This window comes from Macaca thibetana, chromosome 1 (genome assembly GCF_024542745.1).
Source record: "Macaca thibetana thibetana isolate TM-01 chromosome 1, ASM2454274v1, whole genome shotgun sequence".
In the NCBI taxonomy this organism is placed as follows: Eukaryota; Metazoa; Chordata; class Mammalia; order Primates; family Cercopithecidae; genus Macaca; species Macaca thibetana.
Genome location: NC_065578.1, coordinates 29,441,059 through 29,466,978, shown reverse-complemented (window position 1 = coordinate 29,466,978; position 25,920 = coordinate 29,441,059). Strand labels below are relative to the sequence as shown.

Here is a 25,920-nt window from a genome sequence, read left to right as displayed (position 1 = left end):
AGCCAGTCTATGCCTGCACCACACCAGCTGTTTGAGGCTGCTCTCAACCCTCAGCCAGGCTGTTCTCCCAAGTCTGCTCTAGCTGGGCTCACCTCCACTGAACCTCACCATCAACAGCCTCTCCAGGCCCAGGGCTGGCAGGCGGCGGGTCGGCTTGAAACACTGCCGGATCATCCTAGCCTGCTGGATTCTCACAGTGAGGGTGGCCCGAGTCAGTGGGAGCGCAGGAGCTAAGAACTCCTTTCAAGAAAAAGGAAACTGGTCTAAGCTCACCTCCTACTCTCTCCCTGGGGTGGGAAGAGGGACCTGACCAGAAACGTCATTTTCTGCTCATTTCAAAGTGAATAATGTGGCTCTCTTGGGCTGTGTTTATTCTCTTGATTTAATGCATTCTCTGTTTGAAAAGAACCAGAGGCAGAGTCCTCTCCCTAGGTCTCTTTCCCTGCTGAGCTCTGGGCTCCCTTCCCCTACACCCTCCTCTCAAACCCACACCCTGTCCTCTGGTCAACTCTGAGTACCTCTGCCCATCAAGGTCCTTTAAAGATCCAGGTCCCTTATGCTCCCATCATCGGCCTCTCTCCTCACCTCTGACTCTTTTGGACCCATCCAGAGAAATTGCATCTTTGTGCAGAGATGAGGATGAGCTTGAGTATTGAGGAATCATGGAACTTCTCATTTAACCACATTCTGTGAGAGAACCTCACAAAATGGCAAAATGTCACAAGGCTGGTGGCACGGAAAGAGCCAGGGTCTTTCCTCGGCCTCAGGATCAGGGTGACTGTGGTCCACGCTCAGCTCAGCTTCCATCCCATGCATTTTACAGATGGGAAAACTGAGGAGGAGGAGAATTTGTGATAAATAGCTGCTCACCTCTGCACTGCTCAAACCAGCCTCTGAAGGACTTCTCCATCCACAAAGACCTTAGTTATTTATGTAACTTTCACGGGAATCAATGTGCTACTGGCTGGGCAGGTCTTATCATTATTTCAATGAACGGGTATGGAAACAGGCCCAGAGAGGGAAAGTGACTTGCCCAAGGTTATTCAGCAAGTGAACTGCAGGGCTATTTCAAGAGCCAGTCCCCTAACACCCAGTGAGATCTTTTCCATGCCTCCTACTCCTTACTTTAACCAGGACTAAAAGTAGGAGGGGAGGAGATGGGGAGCCGGCGAGGTTCTGCCCCAGGACCATGGCATGCACACTGGCTGGTGTCCTCTTTGTGCCACCCATGTACTGCCAAGCTCAGCAAAGGACCAAAGTGACCATTGACTTTCACTACTCTGGTCCTGAGACATGGAGGGGCTGCCCGTAATGACAACAATGCTGCTAAGCTGTATGCCAAGTCTGGCACCAGTACCGTCCATCCCTCCCCTGACCTTCCTGTGGTCCATACCCACTCCCACTGCTCTACACTTCAAATGCTGCTTCAGGCCTGGGCCCTCTTCATGGCCCCTGTCCAGTCACCAGTCACCATTTGCTCCCAGAAAATGGTCCGACTTTCTCCCTGTTTGGGAAGTAGAGGCCATGAGGCACACACATCCTTCTCTTCCTTCTATGGAAGGGCACATTTACCTGTTCTCAGCCGTTTTGTGGCAAAGTCCACCCTCCCCCAGTGGAAGGCACCTTCCCACCTGGATCCATTCCCTCTGCCTCTGCAGGGTTCCATCCACATCCGCATCTCTGGAGTTCTGGCTCCATGTATTGGTAAAAAAAAATGTGTGCTCAGCTCTCTCCTATTGCGTTAGCTCACCCAACTCTACCAGCCAAGGCTTCTCTGCATCCAACATGCTCAACTTTCCCCCATGTAATCTCCCTGGTCCCTGGGACCATTTCCATTTTCTCCCCTCCCTTCCACACACTGTTCCCGGAAGTGCAAGGGCAGGTGCAGGGACAGGAGGAGTTAATGTCTCAAGAGGTGGTGGTTAGTGCTCACACAGGAAGGTGGCTCTGGGGCACCCCAGCAGTCTCCCCAGCAGGACTGAGCCCCGCAGCTGCTGTTGCTGTAACCCACCCCTAATACATACTGCATTGACTTTTCTCCCTGCCTTGCCTCAGTCACCCCATTTCCTCGTGTGTGCTCCTGGGGTACCCTCCCAGATAAACGGCCAGCACCGGGGCCCTTGACTCAGCTCCTGCTTTTAGGGCAGCTGCCCTGAGACACCCGCCTGTCCCCCTAACTCTGGAAGGAGTTAACTGCTCCCTCCTCCTGTTCTTTGATGTCTGTTATTGTTTCTTGATGGCGAGTTTCTGCCTCTTGTTCCAGACTGTGAGTCCCTGAGGTAAAGGCAAGCTCTTCCCCATCTCTGTGTCTCCTTAACCTGGTATGTCACCCTGGTACATCAGTGGCCAAGAAATGTTTGCTGAGTGAGAAAGGGAATGAGTGAAGGGGACAGGAGTCTCCAGGACCACCCACGCTGGGTGACTAGCCCTGTGAAGCGAATTGTCCCATGGGTGTGGTCCTCTCAACCCCGCCTTCTCCTCTCCATCCCTGCCTGCTCCTGCCTGGCCCAGAGCCCCTCACCCTGTCGTGGACCCCTGTCCTACCCGCTATGATGCAGTCTGCCTGGTGCAGGCCAGGAAAAGTCCCCAGACACGGGAGTGGGCGTCTCAGCAGGAGATTCTGGTTCTGGCTAAATGAAGGTCACAGGAACCGAGTGAAATGCTGTTATAATGCGACGTAATTCAGTGCTGCCTTCCAGCAGATGTTGCTTTGGAGGGATGGATTTGTCCCAGCTGGACTCTGGGGCGCTTTCTGAAGCACACGGGAGAACCACCTGCTGCTTCCGATGTGAGCAGCCTCAGGAAATAGTAATTTCGACAAATCAACTTATTCAGGCCAAATGCATGGACCCAGTTTCCAGCAGGAGGAATTACAATCCTGGCTGAGGAAGTGAAGCAGCTGCTGCAGAGCCAAGTGGCCGTGCAGGCCACGTCCAGCCCTGAAGCCCCTGGGGAACAGGATGCTCTGAGCACAGGTAGCCAAGCAGTCAAACTCAGTGCCCTGGTCCCGTGAAAGACCATTTTACAGATGAGAAAACTGAGGCCAGTGGAGGCAAAGGAGTGCTTGCCCAAGGTCACACACCATAAGTTAGTGGCAGTCCCTGTCTGGGGACTTTTCCTGGGCTGCACAAGGCAGACTGCGTCATAGGGGGTAGGACAGGGGTCAATGGCAGGGTGAGGGACTCTGGCGGGGGCAGTCAGGGCCCTGAGCTGAATCCAGACAGCTCTGGCCCCACCCTCCCCCATGGCTCTGAAGAGCAGGCAAGTGAGACTCGTGCTGAAATAAAAACTAAAATAACTGACATCCTGACAGACTCACAGGTTGGCCTGCCCTTTTGTTACAGATGCTGACCTGGGAATGAGAGACTCTGGGATCTGATGCTGGTTCTGCCCCTACCTTCCGATGTGACCTGTTTCCCCATTCAAGTGGCATAATGCTCTGCTTCCCAGGACGCTGTGAGATCACATGAGGTCCAGGAGAAACTCCTTGGCACACTGTGTGAAAGTAAACCTGGGAACAGCATTATTGTCACCCACACACCTGCAGCGACGCGATGCTGAGGATGGGGATGGTTCCTTGGGTGAGCTGCTAGAAGTGAGGGAGAAATCAAGGCATCTTCTTCCAGACATATAGCTCGAAGCCAGGGGAGGGGCCTCGAGTGGGTTGTAAGTCTGGAGGCCTTGGCCTTCCTCCCATAATGCAAGGGTGTCTCTGAAGCCATATCCCTCTTGCTGTTGCAGAAGGTGATATGGAATCTTATATCTCAAGCTGCTTGTCCACAGAAACTTGGTGGTGCTGGGTTGTGGGGAAAAGACTAGGGAGGAAGATGAAGAAAAGGCGGAAAAAAGGGGAGAGCGACGAGGAGTTCTGGCTCCATGTGTTAGTAGAAAAATGTGTGCTCACCTGGCTTATCACTCAGTATTTGCAGGACTTTGGTCAAGTCACTAAACACTGCTAACCCTGCAAAGTTTTCACATCTGTAAAATGGGGATGAGAATGGCACCTTTTTCTGAGAGTCAGGCTGGCAAGGCACTTGGTACCATACTAGGTTCAGTTTAAGTTCTCAAAACTTGACAGCCAGCAGTGCAGGATGAGTCTCTGGATGGCCTTGGTGACCCAGCTATTCCCCCTTTTCTCACTTGAAGTTCTCAGAATAACTGTACAGGGTGGTGATAATGCAACACATTCCAAAAATTAGGAGGAACTGGCAGGAATAGCCCAGGTTCTGTTCCTGTCCCTCCTAGAGCAGGATATCCTACAACGCTGTGGCCCAGTGAGTCATATTCTCCCCGGGGTACAAAACCCAGAGCAAACTGCTTTCAGGATCTCTTGGTTGCAGTGCAAGTGGAGCACATGCTGGCAAGACTTTGACTACCTTGGGCAGTTTTCCTGAGCCTTGGAGGACTCTCCATTAATCAAAGACTTCTTTTGTCCTTTGCTGCCTTTCTATGAATAATAAAGTTGCTTCACTTAACTTGTGTGAGTGTCCTGTCTCACCAGACTCATAAAATGGGTTGATACTGGTGCATAGTATTGGGCAAATGTTTAGAGTCTTCCTCTGAGATTGATAAGGGCACACAGTGAGCCTGCTTCAAAAGCAGTGCAGTGGCAAAGCCAGAGTAGTCATTGCAGATCTACAGTGATGTGCTCCTCAGGGAGGGGCTACCCACTCCACGCTGCTGACCATGGGGACAGGAGAATGAATGAGCTTGTTCACGGAGAGGAGCAGAAGGGCTCGCCCAAGCTGACAAAGACCTGAAGGACAGATTCCCAGACCACACAGGTGACAGATTGCATTTACCTACTTTTTGTCATGTTAATGGGGCTAGGAATTATTTATATCTGTCTAACTGCAATTATATTAGTGGAGATTACAGTCGTGAGTTCATTGACTAGTGGTGATTATAATAATTAGTATAGTAAGAAGCTGAAGGCATGCCAGTAGATCAATCAGGAAGAAATGTGAATGGGGAGCTGTATTAGTCTGCTTTCACACTGTTGATAAAGACATACCCAAGACTGGGAAGAAAAAGAAGTTTAATTGGACTTACAGTTCCACATGACTGGGGAGGCCTCAGAATCATGGCAGAAGGCAAAAAGCACTTCTTAAATGGTGGAGGCAAGAGAAAATGAGAAAGAAGCAAAAGCGGAAACACTTGATAAACCCATCAGATCTTGTGAGACTTATTCACTATCACGAGAAAAGCACAGGAAAGACCGGCCCCCATGATTCAATTACCTCCCCCTGGGTCACTCCTACAACATGTGGGAATTCTGGGAGATACAGCTCAAGTTGAGATTTGGATAGGGACACAGCCAAACCATATCATTCCCACCCTGGCCCCTCCAAATCTCATGTCCTCACATTTCATAACCAATAATGCCTTCCCAACAGTCCCCCAAAGTCTTAACTCATTTCAGCATTAACCCAAAAGTCCACAGTCCAAAGTCTAATCTGAGACAAGCCAAGTCCCTTCCACCTATGAGCCTGTAAAATCAAAAGCAAGCTAGTTACTTCCTAGATACAATGGGGGTACAGGTATTGGGTAAATACAGCTCTTCCAAATAGAAGAAATTGGCCAGAAAAAAGGGGTTACAGGGCCCACACAAATCCAAAACCCAGTGGGGCAGTCAAACTTTAAAGCTCCAAAATGATCTCCTTTGACTCCATGTCTCACATCCGGGTTACACTGATGCAAGAGGTGGGTTCCCACGGTCTTGGGCAGCTCCACCCCTGTGACTTACTCCTTCTTGGCTGCTTTCACGGGCTGGCGTTGACTGTCTGTGGCTTTTCTAGGTGCATGGTGCAAGCTGTCAGTGGATCTACTATTCTGGGGTCTGGAGGATGGTGGCCCTCTTCTCACAGTTCCACTAGGTGGTGCCCCAGTAGGGACTCTGTGTGGGGGCTCTGACCCCACATTTCCCTTCTGTAGTGCCCTAGCAGAGGTTCTTCATGAGGGCCCCACCCTTGAAACAAACTTTTGCCTGGGCATCCAGGTGTTTCCATATATCTTCTGAAATCTAGGCAGAGGTTCCCAAATCTCAATTCTTGGCTTCTGTGCATCCACAGGCTCAGCACCATATAGAAGCTTCCAAGGCTTGGGGCTCTCACCCTCTGAAGTCACAGCCTGAGCTGTACATTGGCCCCTTTCAGCCACGGCTGGAGCCACTGGGACACAGGGCACCAAGTCCCTAGGCTACACACAGCCCGGGGACTCTGGGCCTGGCTGATGAAACCAGTTTTTCCTCCTGGGCCTCCAGGCCTGTGATGGGAGGGGCTGCTGGGAAGTTCTCTGACATGGCCTGGAGACATTTTCCCCATGGTCTTGGGGGATTAACATTAGGCTCCTTACTACTTATGCAAATTTCTGCAGCTGGCTTGAATTTCTCCCCAGAAAATGGAATTTTCTTTTCTATCTCATAGTTAGGCTGCAAATATTCCAAACTTTTTTGCTCTGCTTTCCTTATAAGACTGAATGCCTTTAACAGCACCTAAGTTACCTCTTGAACACTTTGCTGCTTAGAAATTTCTTCTGCCAGATACCCTAAATCATCTCTGTCAAGTTCAAAGTTCCACAAATCTCTAGGGCAGGGGCAAAATGCAGCCAGTCTCTTTGTTAAAACATAATAAGAGTCACCTTTGTTTCAGTTCCCAACAACTTTTTCATCTCCATCTGAGACCACCTCAGCCTGAACTTTATTGTCCATATCACTATCAGCATTTTGGGAAAAGCCATTTGACAAGTCTCTAGGAAGTTCCAAACTTTCCCATATTTTCCTGTCTTCTTCTGAGCCCGTCAAACTGTTCCAACCTCTGCCTGTTACCCAGTTCCAAAGTTGCTTCCACATTTTTGAATATGTCTTCAGCAACGCTGCACTCCACTGGCACCAATTTACTGTATTAGTCTTTTTTTCACACTGCTGATAAAGACATACCAGAGACTGGGAAGAAAAAGAGGTTTAATTGGACTTACAGTTCCACATGGCTGGGGAGGCCTCAGAATCACCGTGGAAGGCAAAAAGCACTTCTCACATGGTGGTGGCAAGAGAAAATGAGAAAGAGGCAAAAGTGGAAACCCCTGATAAACCCATCAGATCTCATGAGATTTATTCACTATTATGAGAATAGCATGGAAAAGACGAGCCCCCATGATTCAGCTACCTCCCCTTGGATCCCTCCCACAACACGTGAGAATTGTGGGAAATATAATTCAAGTTGAGATTTCAGTGGGGACACAGCCAAACCACGTCAAGGGCCATAAGCAAATGACTGACATTTCTCCACCAAGACAGGTCCTCCCACCCCAAACTGCCAGAGCTTGCCCCTCTTAGCTTACTCCTCCTTGAAGTAGCTAAGGCTACAGGACTATGGGAAGACAGGGGATTCAGAGTTGTTTTTAATAATTTTTTATTTTGTAATTGGGATAAAATGCCTGCTGAATAAGACTTTGCCTCCTAAGTTACTGAGCTATGAGATGATACTTTAATATGAGGGCTGTATCATCACATGCCACAGCTTGTTTTGTACATAGTTAGCTACTCACATGCACAAGGAAGCAGACACACACACACACACACACACACACACACACACACACAGCACAAAGAAACCCTAAGAGGCCCTTCAGGGTATTAAAGTCCAAAACTCATGAAAAATCCTTTTCCTGGCACCCTGAGACCCACACAGGAATAACTGTCCCATTCTTGTTCTTCCAGCTCTCCTCTCCCTCCAGTTGAACTTGTCCTGCGGACTAGGGCTCCTGAATGGAAGGGAAGTTTCCATTTCTCCTGGGCATATACTGAGGAGTGAGTTGTTAGGTCATGTGGTAACTCTATGCTTAACTTTTTGAAGAAAATGCTAAACTGTTTTCCACAGTGGCTGCATGGTTTTGTATTCTGGCCAACAGTGTATGAGAGTTTCAATTTTCCACATCCTCACCAACAGTTGTTGCTGTCTACCTTTCTGCTTATGGCCATCCTACTAGGGATGAAGTCGTATCTCACTGTGGTTTTGATTTGCATTGCTTTAATGACTAATGATGTTGAGCATCTTTTCATGTGCTTATTGGCCATTTGTGTATATTCTTTGGAGAAATGCCTATTCATATCCTTTGCCCTTTTATAGATTGGGTGGCTTGTCTATTTATTGTTGAGTTGTAAGATTTGTTCATATATTCTATATTTAAGTTACCTATCAGTATATGATCTGCACAAATTTTATCCTATTCTGTGGGTTGTATTTTCAATTTTTTGATGATGTCCTTTGAGGCACAAATGTTAATTTTGAGAAGTACAATTTATCTACTTTTTCTTTTTTCACTATGCTTTAGGGTCATATCTAAAAACTACTGCCTAATCCAGGGTCATGATGATTTGTGCCTACGTTTTCTTTTTTTTTTTTTTTTTTTTTTTTTTTTTTTTTTGAGACGGAGTCTCGCTGTGTCGCCCAGGCTGGAGTGCAGTGGCCGGATCTCAGCTCACTGCAAGCTCTGCCTCCCGGGTTTTTACGCCATTCTCCTGCCTCAGCCTCCCGAGTAGCTGGGACTACAGGCGCCCGCCACCTCGCCCGGCTAGTTTTTTTTGTATTTTTTAGTAGAGACGGGGTTTCACCGTGTTAGCCAGGATGGTCTCGAACTCCTGACCTCGTGATCTGCCCGTCTCGGCCTCCCAAAGTGCTGGGATTACAGGCTTGAGCCACCGCGCCCGGCCGTGCCTACGTTTTCTTATAAGAGTTTTATAGCTTTAGCTTTTACATTGAAGCCTATGATATATTTTGAGTATTTTTTTTTCTGTGTATGTTGTGAAATAGGGGTACAACTTCATTCTTTTGTGTATGGATACCTAATGGTTCCAGCACTATTTGTTGAAAAGACTATTCTTTCTCTCATTGTATTGTCTTGGCATCCTTGTTGAAAATTCATTGAACATAGGGGTAATGGTTTATCTTTTGACTGTCAATTCTATTCCATTGATCTATCTTTATCCTTGTGCCAATAACTACACTATTTTGATTTCTGTAGCTTTGTGGTATGAGTCTTTCAACTTTGGTATTGATTGTTTTGGGTATTCTGGATCTTTTGAGTTCCTTATGAATTTTAGAATAAGCTTGTCAATTTCTGCCAAAAATGGCAGCTGGATTGTGATAAGGATTCCATCGAATCTGTAAATCAACTTGCGGTATATTGCCATCTTAACAATATTAAGTCTTCTGATCCATAAACTTTCCCTTTATTTAGATTTTCCTCAATTTATTTCAAAATGTTTCATAAGTTTCAGAGTATAGATTTTGCACTGCTTTTGTTAAATTTATTCTTAAGTATTTTATTCTGTTTGATGCTACTGCAAACAGAATTGTTTTCTAATTTCATTTCAAATTGTTCATTGCTAACATATAGAAATACACTTGATAGTTGTGTATTGATCTTGTATTCCTTCAACTTTGCTGAACTCGCTTGTTAGAGTCAACGATTTTTGATAGATTCCTTAGGGTTTTCTATATAAAAATTATCTAATCTACAAATAGAGATAGTTTAATTTTTTTCCACTTCCATTTGGATGCTTTTAATTTCTTTTTCTTGCCTAATTGCCCTGCATAGAACCTCCAGTACAATGTTGAGCAGAAGTAGCGAGGGTAGGCTTGCTTCTGATCTCAAGGGAAAACATTCAGTCTTTCACCACTACATATTATGTTAACTGAGGTTTTTGTAGATGACCTTTGTCAGATTGAGAAAATTTCCATCAATTCCTTGTTTATTGATTTTTTTGTTATGAAAGTGTGGTAGATTTTGACAAATGCTTTTTGTGCATTTATTGAGATGCTAATGCAGTTTTTGCCCTTTATTCTACTAATTGATATATCCCATTGATTTATTTTCTTTTACAATGTTATCTGTCCATGTTAATTTATTTTTTTTTCATTTTAAAAATTTTAATGAATTTTATTGTTGGAACAGTTTTAGGCTTATAGGAAAAAATTTCAAAGGTAGTATAGGGAGTTCCCATTAAGCCCTCTACCCACTTTCTCCTGTTATTAATATTTTAGAATAGTATGATACATTTCTTACACTTAATGGACCACTATGATACATTATTGTTAACCAATTCATACTTTATTCAGATTTCCTTAGTTTTTACCTAATGTCCTTGGATCTCATTCAGGATGCCACATTAAAATTAGTGGTGATCTATACTTAGGTTTCTCTTGGACACACACACACACACACGCACATTTTAGCAATACATAATAGTTGTACATATTTTGGGGATATATGTGGTATCTTGATACACACCTACAATGTGTAATGATTGAGCCAGGGCAATGGGGACATTCATCACCCCAAAATTTCACCCCTTCTTTATATTAGGAACATTCTAATTTCTTTTCTTCAGCAATTTTGAACTATACAACAAATTATTGTTAACTATAGTTGCCCCACTGTGCTATAGAACACTAGATCTTATTCCTTCTATTGAACTCCATTTTCATACCCATTAACCGATCCTCTGTTTTTTCTCTCCAACCCACTTATCCTTCCCAGACACTGGTAACCACCAATCAACTCTTTACCTCCATGAGAACCACTTATTTGCTCTCACTGTATGTGAGTTAGAACAAGCAGTATTTGTCTTTGCACCTGGCTAACTTCACTTAACATTAATGGCCTCCAATTCCATCCATGTTGCTGAAAATGACAGGATTTCATTCTTTTTGTGGCTGAATAATATTCCATTGTGTATATGCAAGACATTTTCCTTATCTGTTCATCCACTGATAGCTATTTAGGTTGATTTCATATCTTGACTATTGTGAATAGTACTTCAATAAACACAAAAGTGCAGGTATCTCTTTGATACATCAATTTCCTTTCTTTTGGATAAATACCCAGCAGAGGGATTATGTGCATTACATGGTAGTTCTATTTTTAGTTTTTAGAGGAACCTCCATACTGTTTTCCATAGTGACTGTACTAATTTACATTCCCAGCAATAGTGTACAAACATTCACTTTTCTCTGAATCCTCACCAGCATCTGTTATTTATCTTTTTGATAAAAATCATTTTAACTGGGATGAGATGATATTTCACTGTGGTTTTGATTTGCATTTCCCTGACGATTAGCCATGCTGACCATTTCTTTTTCATATACCTGTTGGCCATTTGTATGTCTTCTTTTGAGAAATCTCTATCTACATCTTTTGCCCATTTTAAAATCAGATTTTTTTTTTTTCTGTTGAATTGTTTGAGTTCCTTATGTATTCTGGTTATTAACCCCTTGTTGGATGGACAGTTTATAAATATCTTCTCCTCCTCTGTAGGTTATCTCTTCACTTTGTTGATTGTTCCTTTTGGTGTATATAAGCTTTTTAGCCTGATGGAATCTCATTTGTTTATTTTTGCTTTTGTTGCCTGTGTTTTTAAGGTCTTACCCAAAAAACCTTTGCCCAAATTGTCCTAAAGCATTTTCCCAATGTTTTCCTCTTGTAATTTCATGGTTTCAGGTTTTAGATTTAAATCTTTAATCCATTTTGGTCTGATTTTTGTATGTGGTGAGAGGTAGGGGTCTAGATTCATTATTCTGCATATCTAGTTTTCCTGGCACTATTTATTGAAAAGACTATCCTTTCCTCTATTTATGTTCTTGATGCTTTTGCCAAAAACGAGTTGACTATAAATGCATGGATTTATATCTGGGATCTCTATTCTGCTCCATCAGTCGTATGTGTCTGTTTTCACACCAGTACCATGCTGTTTAGATTACTATGGCTTTGTAGTATATTTGGAAGTCAGTTAGGTGATGCCTCCAGCTTTGTTCTTTTTCTTAGGATTGCTTTGGTTGTTTGGAGTCTTTTGTGGTTCTATACAAATTTTAGTAATTTTTTTTCTATTTCTGTGAAGAATGTCATTGGTATTTTGGTAGTGATTGCATTGAGTTTGTAGATCACTTTGGGTAGTATTGACATTTTAACAGTGAATTCTTTCAATCCATGAGCATGGGATATCTTTTCATGTTTTTCATCCTCAATAATGAATTTCTTTCATCAGTGTCTTTTAGTTTTCCTTGTAAAGATCTTTCACTTCTTCGTTAAATTTATTTCTAGGTATTTTATATTTTTTATAGCTATTGTAATTGGAATTACTTTCATGATTTTTTTTCAGATTTTTCACTGTTGGCATACATAAATGCTACTAATTTTTGTATGTCAATTTTTAATCTTGTAACTTTACTTGGTTTATCAGTTCTAACAGTTTTTTGGTGGAATCATACATCTGTGAACAAGAATAAGTTGACTTCTTCCTTTCCAATTTGGATGCCCTTTATTTCTTTCTCTCTCAGCCTAGGACTTCCAATACTATGTTGAGTAAAAGTAGTAAAAGCGTGCATCATTGTCTTGTTCCAGATCTTAGAGGGAAGGCTTTCAATTTTTCCCTGTTCCATATGATATTAGCTGTGGGTTTGTCATATGCAGCCATTATTATTTTGAGGCATGTTCTTTCTATATTGTTTGTTGAGAGTGTTTGTCATAAAGGGATGTTGAATTTTTTCAATTGCTTTTTCAGCATCTATTGAAATAATTCTATGGTTTGTGTCCTTTATTCTATTGAGGTGATGTATCACATTTATTGATTTGCATATGTTGAACCATACTTGCATCACTGGGATGAATCCCCTTGAGCATGGTAAATAATCTTTTTAATGAGTTGTTGAACTCAGTTTGCTAATATTTGCTGAGGATTTTGCACCTCTGTTCATCAGATGTTTTGGTCTGTTGTTTTCTTTTTTGTTGTATCCTTGTCCAGTTTTGGGATCAGGATAATGTTAGCCTTGTAGAATGAGTTCAGAAGTATTCCATCTTCAATTTTTTGGAATGGTTTGAGTAGAATTGGTATTAGCTCTTCTTCAAACATTTGATAGATTTCAGCAGTGGAGCCATCAGTTCCTGAGCTTTCTTTGATAAGAGACATTTTATTACTACTTTGATCTTGTTACTCATTATTGGTCTGTTCAGGTTTAATCTTGGTAGGTTGTATGCATCCAGGAATTTATTCATTTCTTCCAGGTTTTCCAATTTTTTAACTTATAGTCGTTTATGTTAGTCTCCAATGATTCTTTGTATTTCTATAGTATGAGTTAGTCTCCCTTTTCATTTCTGATTTTATTTGTGTCTTCTTTTTTTTAGCCTAGCTAAATGTTTTTCTTTTCAAAAATATTTTGTTTATCTTCTCAAAAACCCAACTTTTGGTATTCTTTTAGTCTCAATTTAATTTATTTCTGCTTGGATCTTTATTATTTCTTTCCTTCTATCAATTTTAGATTTGGTTTGTTCTCACTTTTCTAATTTCTTGAAGTGCATCATTAGGTTGTTTATTTGAAATCATCCTACTTTTAATTTCTTTTTTATTGCTATAAACTTCCCTCTTAGTACTGCTCTTGCTATATCCCATAGACTTTGAGATGTTGTGTTTCCATTTTCATTTGTTTCAAAAATTTTTAAATTTTCTTCTTTATTTCTTCATTGACCTATTAATCGTTCAGGACCATGTTGTTTAATTTTCATGTATTTGTGTAGTTTCCAAGTTTCTTTAGTTCTCGATTTCTAGTTTGTTTCATTATAGTCAGAAAAGATACTTGATATGATTTCTACTTTTGTGAATTTGTTCAGACTTGTTTTGTAGTCTGACATATGGTCTGTCCTGGAAAATGTGCCATGTGTTGATGAGAAGAATGTCTATTCTGCAGCAGTCAGATGAAATGTGTAAATGTCAGCTAGGTCCATTTGGTCTAGAGTGTAGTTTAACTCTGATGTTTCTTTGTTGATTTTCTGTTTGGATTATCTGTCCATTATTGAGAATGGGGTGTTGAAGTCCTCTACTGTTATTATATTGAAGTTTATCTCTCCCTTTAGATTTATTAATGTTTACTTTATATATTGAAGTGCTTTGGCATTGGGTACATTTATATTTACGATTGTTATATCCTCTTTGTAAATTGAGACATTTATCATTTCATAGTGACTTTGTCTGTTTTTATAGCCATTGACTTGAAGTCTATTTCATCTGATGTAAGTGTAGCTATATCTGGTCTTTCTTGGTTTCTGTTGCAAAAAATATCTTTTCCATCCCTTTACTTTCAGTCTACATGTGTCTTTATAGGTGAAGTGAGTTTTTTGTAGGCAGCATATAGTTGGGTCTTATTTTTTTATTCATTCAGCAGTTCTATGTCTTTTAATTGAAGATTTTAGTCTATTTTCATTCATTGTTATTATTGATAGGTAAGGACTTGCTATTGCCATTTTGTTGCTTGTTTTTTGGTTGTTTTGTATAATAACTCCTGTCTTCCTTTGTGGTTAAGTGATTTTTTTTTCCTAGTAGTATGTTTTAATTCACTGCTTTTTATTTTTAGTGTATCTATTATAGGTTTATGCTTTGTGGTTACCATGGGGCTTACAAAAAACATCTTATAAATAAAACAAGTTACTTTAAACAGAAGATAACTTAGCTTTGTTCAAAAAGAGAAGAAAAGAAACAAAGGAAAAACTAAAAAACTCTACATGTTAACTGTGTCTATCCACATTTTGACTTTTTCTTGTTTCAGTTTACATCTTTTTATATTGCATCTTAACAAGTTGCCATAGTTATAGTTATTTTTGATAAATTTGTCTTTTAGTCTTTGTACTAGAGATATGAGTAGATTATACACCACAACTACAGTATTAGATTATTATGAATTTGTCTGTGTATTTACTTTTCCCAGTGAATTTTATACCTTCAAATATTTTCTTCTTGCTCATTAGTGTCTTTTTCTTTCAGTTTGAAGAACTCCCTTTAGAATTATTGTAAGATTGGTCTAGTGGTAATGAATTCCCTCAGCTTTTGTTTATCTGAAAAATACTTTATTTCTCTTTCACGTATAAAGGAAAGCTTTGCTGGGCACAATATTTTCAGTTGACAGGTTTTTTTTTTCCTTCAGTGCATTAAATATATCATACAACTCCTTTCTGACCTGTATGGTTTCTGCTGAAAAGTCTGTTGCCAGACAAAACAGAGCTCCTCTCCTTTGTTATTTGATTCTTTTCTCTTTTATTGTAATTATTTTTTATTATACTTTAAGTTCTAGGGTACACGTGCACCACTTGCAGGTTTGTTGCATATGTATCCATGTGCCATGTTGGTGTGCTGCACCCATTAACTCGTCATTTACATTAAGTATATCGCCTAACGCTGTCCATCCCCCTCCCCCTATGCCACGACAGGCCCCGGTATGTAATGTTCCCCTTCCTGTGTCCAAGTGTTCTCATTGTTCAGTTCCCACCTATGAGTGAGAACATGTGGTGTTTGGTTTTCTGTCCTTGCGATAGTTTGCTGAGAATGATGGTCTCCAGCTTCATCCATGTCCCTGCAAAGGACATGAACTCATCATTTTTTATGGCTGCATGGTATTCCATGGTGTATATGTGCCACATTTTCTTAATCCAGTCTATCATTGATGGACATTTGGGTTGGTTCCAAGTCATGAGTGAACTCCCATTCACAATTGCTATGAAGAGAATAAAATACCTAGGAATCCAACTTACAAGGGATGTGAAGGACCTCTTCAAGGAGAACTACAAACCACTGCTCAACGAAGTAAAAGAGGACACAAACAAATGGAAGAACCTTCCATGCTCATGGATAGGAAGAATCAATATCATGAAAATGGACATACTGCCCAAGGTAGTTTATAGATTCAATGCCATCCCCATCAAGCTACCACTGACTTTCTTTACAGAATTGGAAAAAACTACTTTAAAGTTCATATGGAACCAAAAAAGAACCTGCATTGCCAAGACAATCCTAAGTCAAAAGAACAAAGCTGGAGGCATCACGCTACCTGACTTCAAACTATACTATAAGGCTACAGTAACCAAAACAGCATGGTACTGGTACCAAAACAGAGATATAGACCAATGGAACAGAACAGAGCCCTCAGAAATAATACCACACATCTACAATCATCTGATCTTTGACAAACCTGACAAAAACAAGAAATGGGGAAAGGATTCCCTATTTAATAAATGGTGCTGGAAAAACTGGCTAGCCATAAGTAGAAAGCTGAAACTGGATCCCTTCCTTACACCTTATACAACAATTAATTCAAGATGGGTTAAAGACTTAAATGTTAGACCTAAAACCATAAAAACCCTAGAAGAAAACCTAGGCAATACCATTCAGGACATAGGCATGGGCAAGGACTTCATGTCTAAAACACCAAAAGCAATGGCAACAAAAGCCAAAATTGACAAACGGGATCTAATTAAACTAAAGAGCTTCTGCACAGCAAAAGAAACTACCATCAGAGTGAACAGGCAACCTACAGAATGGGAGAAAATTTTTGCAATCAACCTATCTGATGAAGGGCTAATATCCAGAATCTACAAAGAACTTAAACAAATTTACAAGAAAAAAATCAAACAACCCCATTAAAAAGTGGGCGAAGGACATGGACAGACACTTCTCAAAAGAAGACATTTATGCTGCCAACAGACACATGAAAAAATGCTCATCATCACTAGCCATCAGAGAAATGCAAATCAAAACCACGATGAGATATAATCTCATACCAGTTAGAATGGTGATCATTAGAAAGTCAGGAAACAACAGGTGCTGGAGAGGATGTGGAGAAATAGGAACACTTTTATTATGTTGGTGGCACTGTAAACTAGTTCAACCATTGTGGAAGACAGTGTGGTGATTCCTCAAGGATCTAGAACTAGAAATACCATTTGACCCAGCCATCCCATTACCAGGTATATACCCAAAGGATTACAAATCATGCTACTATAAAGACACATGCACACGTATGTTTATTGTGGCACTATGTGATTCTTTTCTCTTGATGCTTTTAGAATCCTCTCTTTGTCCCTGACCTTTGAGAGTTTGATTGTTATATGCCTTGGGGGTGGTCTTATTTGGATTAAATCAATTTGGTAATCTCTGACCTCCATATACCTGGATATTTATATCTTTCTCTAGGTTTGGAAAGTTTTTAAAATTATTTCTTTGAATAAGTTTTCTATCCCTTTCTTCCTCAACTCCCTCTTCCATGCTAATTACTCTTAAATTTGCTCTTTTGAGCTTATTTTCTATATTTTGTAGGCTTTCTTAGTTCTTTTTAAATTTCTTTTTCTTTTTCTTCTCCTTACACTGTATTTTCAAATAATCTGTCTTTGAGCTCACTGATTCTTTCTTCTGCCTGATCAACTCTGCTGTGGAGCCTTTAATGAATTTTTCAGGTCAGCAAATGTGTTTCTCAGTTCTAGGATTTCTGTTTTTTTTATATCTATTATTTCAATCTCTTTGTTAAATTTATCTGATAAATTCCTGAACTACTTTTCTGTGTTATCTTGAAGTTCACTGAGTTTCCTTAGAACTGTATTTTGAATTCTCAATCTGAGACCTCACACATTACTATCTTGTTAGGATTAGTTACTGGATCCTTGCTTTGTCCATTTGGGGAGGCCATAGTTTCCTGTTTGCTGTTGTTTCTTGTGGACTATGCCTATGACTGCATTGAAGGGTTAGTTTTTTATTCCACTCTTTGCTGTCTGGCTTGTTTTGTCTTTCTAGGGTATAGGGTATGTTTGCTTAGATGTTCTCTGCGATTGCCTCCTGAGGTCCCTTAATCTTCTATCTCTTCCTCCTTTTTGGCACTAGATGGTGCCTTACACCCAGAATTGCCTCAGCTCTTGCAAATATTCAGAGCGCTACCCATCCCAAATGAGGGGAAGGGTGTCCCAGAGGGGATACCCAGTTGTTTGGGAAGGATGATCCCAAAGGGGATGCCACAGCTAGGTGGGAAAGCTGGTTCATGCCCAGAAGACCCATGAAGCCTGTCTCCTAGAATGTGGTGCTGCTGAACAGCCACTGTGATTTGACTTTTCCTTTGGCTGAGATAAAGAGCAGTTTTTCAGGTGGGGTTGCTGGTTTTGCCTCCTGCCTTTGTTTCTGGCTGTCCCCAGTGGTTTTTCTCCCTGCAGGCACTTGTGATGCTTCCCATGAGTTGTGTGGAGAATGGCTTTCCTGAAAGGGAACCCAAGATGGCCCAAAAGCTGGCTGTTCATCTTGTTCTCACTTTTTCCAGTGTAAAAACTGTGAGTACAGGAGGAATTTTCCATACACGGTGCCTGGCAGATTGAGGGAGAGGTGTTGTGGATACAGAAGTCCATTTCTTCTACCATCTGCTCAGAATTTTTAATCTTTCTGTGGCCCCAGGGATTGTCTCAGTCTCATATTTGAGTTTTGGGATATTGCTGGTTGCAGTTTTGGCACTGGAATTTTTTTTTTTTTTTTTTTTTTTTTTGGTTTTCTGTGGAGGCGAATGAAGCCAGATTGCTTCTACTCTGCCATTTTGGTGACATCACCCTGCTTTTCATATATTAAGCCAAATTTGCATTCTGGATAAATCCTACTTGCTTATGGTATATAATCTTATTCACATTCAGCTTATTAGTGTTTTGTTGAGGATTTTTGCATCTATATTTGTAAAGAATATTATTCTACAGTTTTATTTACATATTAGCTCTTTTTTCTAGTTTTTGTATCAGAAAAATACCAGCCCCACAGAATGAATTGGATCGTGTTCCCCCTTCTATTTGAACAATGCAGTTGTCCTAGTTGAATAAAGGATTGGTGGCTTACAACAACTGGGGCCTTCCACCCCTTTGTTACCCCCACCTGCAGAACGGACACTTGCTTCTCTTCCTGTGATTTTGAGACCACTCAAGTGAGCACCCAGGGTTAAATCCCCAGTCAGACTGGATTCTTTCCTCCCCATGTCCCACATTTTTCCACTCCCAAGTCCAGAGTCCAAGAGCAGTTTTCCCGCATATATTTCCAGTTCCCTCTTCTCTTTTCCCTTTTCCCTGTCCTGCTCTAAGGCTCCGCTCACCTGTATTGTTTCACACATTCCTCGCAGGCCTCTATGCTCTCCCGCTTCTAGTTGCTCTACAGAGACTGTTTTCTAAAACCCCAACAAGATCAAGCAGTGGCCCTGCTCTGTGTCCTTCTCTGACACTCATTTCCTGAACTTCAAGGATTCCAAAAGGCATCCACTATGAGCCCCTTATATCAAGGTAGGGCTTCTATATCCCCAGGGTGCCTAGAGGCAGGAGCTGAAGCAACCAGCCACTGGCACACTTCTTCTTGGAGCTTTCCAATTTAGTACTTCAAAACTATGCACATTTTGCTCTCTATGATTTATCCATGGTGTTTTAAATATTAAGTAATGGGCATTTCTCTGATCTTGGAGAAAGATGACACCCTGGGAAGATGCTCCATGCCTGCTCCATGGCTCACTGCTATGTATTCCCCAAGGGGACAAGGAATTAAAGTGTTAGATGGGGACAACTTCTTGGAAGTTAACTTTACTACAAGTTCATGAAATAATGCCCTTTACTGCTTATTAAAACAATCATGAATAAGATTTCCCCAGGGACTGCACAGCACCCGGTCTTCTCTGAGCAGACCTCTAACTTCCCCATATAACCACCCACCACTTAATCTCTTTGCTCCAAGCCTTATCCTCAGATCTCAAACACAACATATGCATAAACAACATAAACAGTCATGCACACACCCACCCCCCACACAGCACACTCTGGGGCTCAGAACATGACACTCCAAAGTATGGTGCTTTGGCATGCTGAGTACTTTGAATTAAAGGAGATCAGAAGGTCTTGAAAGCAGAGTCTTTCTGACCTTCTCCTATCTGCCTGTCTTCTGCCCCTCTTTCTCCTGTAGAGTGAGTCTGAGTCATTGAAACCAGAATTCCTCTTCCCCAAGGTGGGTCGTAAAAACTAGAACTCCTCTCCTGCAAAGCAAGCCATAAAAATGGAGGAGGTCTTCTCCCTTGAAGACCTTCCTTCCAGAGGGGCCCTGCTCATACCCAGGGTTTAGGGGAAGCCAACCTATACAGAGAGGCTGACAGGAATCTCTCTCTCTCTCTCTCTCTCTTTTTTTTTTTTGAGATTCAGTCTCGCTCTGTCTCCCAGGCTGGAGTGCAGTGGCACGATCTCAGCTCACTGCAACCTCCGCCTCCCGGATTCAAGCAATTCTCCTATCTTAGCCTCCTGAGTAGCTGAGATTACAGGCCCGGCTAATTTTTATTTATTTATTTATTTGTTTGTTTATTTATTTATTTATTTATTTATTTATTTAGTAGAGACAGGGGTTTCACCATGTTGGCCAGGTTGGTCTCGAACTTCTGACCTCAGGTGATCCACCCGCCTTGGCCTCCCAAAATGTTGGGATTACAGGCGTGAGCCACCACGCCCGGCCCCGAGAGGAATCTGAACAGACAGGACTTGCTGGGTTCCCCCACTCAGTCTATTCCCATTGCATCATGTCCTTTTCTTCAATCATATTTCTACACAACTGCCCATCTTCAACTATCCTAGGCGTAAAAATAGACCATTTCCCCTGGGTGGTGGGTTCTTCATTTCCAAAGGCTCCTATGTTATGTAAGACTTTGATTAAATAATTATGCTATGCTTTTCTCTTGTTAACGTGTCTTTTGTTATAGGGGTATGGCTGTATCATACCTTTCCACCCCTACACACACTCTCTCACACACATTTATATACACTCACACACATACACACTCATGCACGCTTACATGCACTCACACACACATTATACACCCTTGGTCAAGCAACCCTACATCAGTCACCATTCCATGGACAGGGTGTAAATATCTACACAGTCCCCTCAGGCTGGTGGAAAGGGACTAGCATTTATTGAGCACCTACTATGTGCCAGACACCATCCTGCACCCTTTACATGTGCTGCCTCCCTTAGTCTTCTCACCAATCCTTGTTTACTTTATTTATTTATTTTTTTGAGACGGAGTCTCGCCCTGTCACCCAGGCTGGAGTGCAATGGTGCGATCCCAGCTCACTGCAACCTTCCGGTTTCAAGCGATTCTCCTGCCTCAGCCTCCTGAGTAGCTGGGATTATAGGCGCCCACCACCACGCCTGGCTAATTTTTTGTATCTTTAGTAGAGATGAAGTTTCACCATGTTGGCCAGGCTGGTCTTAAACTCCTGACCTCGTGATCCACCCGCCTTGGCCTCCCAAAGTGCTGGGATTACAGGCATGAACCACCGCGCCTGGTCCTTGTTTACTTTATGAAGAAGTGAACCAGAGGCCCAGCGAGGTACCTTGCTTCAAGTCACTCGTCACACAATTCATGGGGTGCTAGGATGGGTGGTTCCAAATCCTATGGCTTGTTCCTTGCCCCTCCCCATTTCCTCGATGAAGAGAAATTATCAGAGGATCAGCACCTTCTCATTATTAGTTTGGACTAGTGGAGTGAACTGCCCATGGGGTAATGATGATTTCACCGCTCGAGGTGTGTAAGTGGAGGGGTCTAGGCCCTGGCTGGATGGAGAGGGGAGGCCTAGGCACCTTCCAAGGTCCTGTGCCCAGAGGATATCTGGCCAGCATCTCCTGTGAGTGTGTCTTTTTTTTTTTTCAGCCCGAGCTGTTTGTGTTTATTTCAGACCCAGAAGAATTTCTCATAAATCTCTCCTGCTCCCTCAGCTGTGCTTACACTAACCTTGAGGAAAAGCTGCTTCTTCATGTACAAATCTTCTAGGCTATTAGGTCTTTCTGAAACTTAAAATTCCACTTGGGAATGAACAGAAAAACCAAGGCAAAGGCTGTTTCCTTAGTTTTGGCGGAGGCAATTATCTGGGTGGAAGCCCCCGCAGGAGTCCCCCTGCCCAGCCCCATTGCCTTCCTCATGCTCTGCCTTCTGGGCCTCCTGCAGAGAGGGACAGAAGGAGAAACCTGGGCTAGGCTTCGTGTGAATCCCAGTTGCCGCACTCACCAGCTGGGTGACTCTGAGTCTCAGTTTCTTCATCTCTAAAATGGGATTGTAAGAGTCCGTTCATTTAAGAGTCACTGTGAGGACTGAGAAGAGAAGGCACACAGGAGGGCAGGCCAAATTCTGGGCACAGGAACTATGTTGCTGTGGTTATTGTTTCCATTATCTTTAGTGTCTGACACCTCAGACTGTCCAAGTCAGACTTTGGATACTGCTTCCCAGATGACAGCCGGTGTATTGGTCCATTTTCATGCTGCTGATAAAGACATCCCTGAGACTGGGTAATTTACAAGGAAAAAGAGGTTTACTGGACTCACAGTTCCACACGAGGCCTCACAATCACGGCAGAAGATGAAAGGCACGTCTCACATTGCGTGGCCGACAACAGAAGAGAGAGCCAAGAGAAAGGGGAATCCCCTTACAAAACCATCGGCTCTCGTGAGACTTTTTCACTACCACGAGAACAGCATGGGGGAAACTGACCTCATGATTCAATGATCTCCCACCCAGTTCCTCCCACAACATGAGGGAAATATGGGATGTGCAATTCAAGATGAGATTTGGGTGGGGACACAGCCAAACCATACGAGCCGGGGTCTGATTCTTTCTTCAGAATTATCCGCAGGGCTTTCCAAACATGCAAAGTCCTGACCCCACCTCGGGAGAATGTGATTCCTCGCTCTGGTATGAGTCTGGGGAATCTGTATTTTGTTGTTGTTGCTGAGATGGAGTCTCGCTTGCTCTGTTGCCCAGGGTGGAGGGCAGTGGCATGATCTTGGCTCACTGCAACCTCTGCCACCCGGGTTTAAGCGATTCTCCTGCCTCAGCCTCCTGAGTAGCTGGAATTACAGGTGCCTGTCACTATGTAATTTTTGTAGTTTTAGTAGAGATGGGGTTTCAATATCTTGGCCAGGCTGGTCTTGAACTCCTGACCTTGTGATCCATCCACCTCAGCCTCCCAAAGTGGTGGAATTACAGGTGTGAGCCACCGCACCTGGCCTGAATCTGTATTTTAACAAGATGCCAGGAGGATTCTGGTCTTGTTGACTGCAGCACAGGTGTCTGCATAAGCTCACAAGCTCAGCAGATGCAGGCATGGTCCCTGCCCTGGGGGTGCTGGAGGATCAGTTCTGGGTGCAGGCCTCCCCTTTGGGCCTTCTCTGCTGCAGATCCTCCTTTGATGTCTGAGTGGAGCTTGAAGAATATGCCAACCACAGCCCATCCAGCCCTAGCTGGTGCCCTGGCCTGAGCCTCTCTTCTCAGTCCCGGGTCTTGGGTAGTGGAGAGGGCATGAGCTCTGGAACCAGGCTGCCTGGGGCTTGGATCCTGCTCTGTCATTTATCACCTTGTGAGGCAGCTACAGCCCGGGGGTTAGAGCATGGGCCCTGGCATCAGACGGCCTGGGGTCGATTCTTGGCTCTGCCACTGACAAGCTCTGCGACCTTGACAAGTTGATTAACCTCTCCGGGCTTGTGTTTCCTCCTCTGTAAAGTGGGAATCACCGTTGTCCCTCCTTTATTAGGTGGTTGTGAGGTCTGAGTTAACACACACAAATCACACTTGGAAGAGAGCCTGGCCGCAGGTAAACACCCAAGCAGTCTTAGGTGTGGTTATCAGTGTGGTGTAACCTTAGGTACTCATGCCTAAATTCCTTGAGCCTCAGTTTCCTCATCTGCAAAGCAGAGAGAATAATGTCCCCCTTTGGAGACTGGTGTGAATATTGATGAGATGAGATCTGTAAAGTACCTGACCTCCTGGCACCCTACCCATTAAGACACATGGTGGGACTGTAAGCTTTGTCTCCAGCCCCTACCTCTATGCCAATGACTCATTATCTACCTGTCACTCACAAACATCCAATTGTCTCCGGTTTCACCTGATGATAATAATACAATCTTCTTGTGGGGTTATTAGAGGATCACATGAGCAAATGCTCACAAAAGGCTCAGTGGAAGTCTGGGCACCTAGAAAGCACTCAGAAATGGGAGCTTATTATTATCAGCTAGGATGTGGGTCAACCCCTAGGAGGGTGCAGTGGTCAGGGAGGAAACCCAGCCTCTGGTGTCAGTTCTGCCCTAACAGGGAGCTGATTGGAGTAAGACCCCTTTCCCCTAGTGAGCCTCAGAGTCCCCATCTTTAAGGGAGGCATTGAGCTGGAATGGAAGGCCTGTCTCCTCTGACTCTCTGAACACAAGCCTCAACCCCAGGTTGATCCCTTTCTTGTCTGGCCCTTGTCCTGTCTCCTCACCTCTGCTGTAGACTCAAAGAGTAAAATAAACCTCCTGTGGTGAGTCCCACACCAAGGAGGTCATTTGAATCCTCTGGTCCACACTGAGAGTGAGACTCTGTCATCTCTCTAAGAGTATCCATGAGGGTCCCCAGGACAAACAGTTCAATGCTCATCACTACTGAAACCCTCACCACTCTCCAATTAGCTTCATTTCAGTCTGGATTCAGCTCCTTGCTTTGACTAGGCATGGGTGGGGGCTTCTAGGAGGTCACAATGGAGGGGCAGAGATGGGAAAACCACACTCTATGGGATCTAATTGACAGTAGAAGAGAAAGGAAATCCACATGTGTTGAGTGTAGGCTTCGTATGTCATTATAAGTAAATCCATTTTACATATGAAGAAATAGAGGCTCACAGAGTCATTTGCCTGAGATCGCACAGCCAATAAGTGATGGAGGCAGGACACAAATACACCTGGGCTCTCTTCCTCGAAAGCCATTCTGGGATTTGACCGTGTGAGGCTCAGTCTGCCCTTCGGGGAAGCAGATCCCTGACTTTCCTGCCTCTGTGGACAGGTCTCTGAGTGACAGCAAGTCTCCTCGAAGAGGCAGAAAGCAGAGCTCGCCCTGACATGCCCATCTCCTGAAACTATGGGGCTCCCAAGCTAGAAAGATTCTTCTAGAAACTAAATCCAGCTCCAGACTGGTCTTTGTGCAGAATAACACTCCCGGACCAAGCTGGTCAGTTTCCCCAGGTCTGGTCCTGTCGGGAAGCGGTGCTGAGTGCTCCACAGGAGCCTTGCCTTGCCTTCTCCTTGCGAGGAACTCCTGTGTGGTTCCAGGAGCACTGACTCTGGGGACAGACCTAGCTTGTCCAGGATCTCAACACCACCACTTGTAAGCTGTGTGGTTTTGGGTCCGTTGCCGACTTTCTCTGAGCCTCAGCTTCCTCGGATAGCACCTGCCTTGCCAACTTGTTGCAAGGGTTAAGATGTAGGTAAAATAAGTGTCAATTACTCTCTCTCTCTGTCTAACATCTTTTAATCATCTGAAATTGGCTTCCCTTCATGGTCCTTATTACAACTGGGCCATAAAATATTTTGTGTAATTCCCCGTTTATTGTCAACCTTCCCCAAGAACAACTGTAAGCCCCCTGGCTTCTGATCCTAGAGAGGGAATAAATGAGGAATGAGTGATAGAATCTCTCTTCCTAACCTTAAACCCTCCCAAGGCTACTGTGCCCTACTCCAGGCTCTTGCCTTCTGCACACTACCTGCCTCCAAGAGACGCATCTGAGCTTTAGAAGAATCAAGCGTGGGCATGGGATCACCAGCCCAGACCTCCGGCCCCTCACCTCCCTCCAGTGTTCTCCCCAGGGGAGAAGGTGGGTGCTCCCACGTCTGCCTTCCCTGCTCCTGCCTGTGAATACAGACACATGTCCCTAGCCTCTGAGCACTCAGAGGTGCAGCCCACACCACACTGCAGGGCAGGGCACTGGCTTGCTGGTTTTAAGGAATCAACCTGGGCTGAACCCCATGGGTTTATTTTATTCTTTGAGTCTTGTCCCCATGCATGGTCCCCTCATCATTGCCTGCCATGAGAAAACTGAAGAGAGTCCCTGATCTTGGCTGCCCAGGTCAGCTGCAGCTGGAGAGTAAAGGGTTAAGCTTTGGGGGGGAATTTTTCTTACCCTACAATCTGACTGTGGCTCAGCGAGCCTTCAACAGAGATAGAGGCTGTGTGCGAACTGAGGCCTCTGCAGTGCAGCCTGCATAGGAAATTTCATCTTGCAAGATTTCCTACTGCTCTAACCTGGGGTTGAGGCCTC

At 43.5% G+C, this 25,920-nt stretch overlaps 1 protein-coding gene across 8 annotated transcripts in view; it reads right to left on the bottom strand.

Annotated features, from left to right (window-relative positions):
• Window positions 1-25,920, bottom strand: part of ZCCHC17 (zinc finger CCHC-type containing 17) — a 1,254,002-nt gene that overhangs the window by 885,658 nt on the left and 342,424 nt on the right. The window contains exon 1 of one of the 8 annotated variants that reach the window (XM_050796180.1): window positions 1,450-1,459. The exons of the other annotated variants lie outside the window; for them this stretch is intronic. The gene's annotated coding sequence lies outside the window, so the exon portion shown is untranslated. Of the gene's footprint in view, window positions 1-1,449; window positions 1,460-25,920 lie in introns of those variants that run through there. 8 annotated transcript variants of the gene reach the window in all.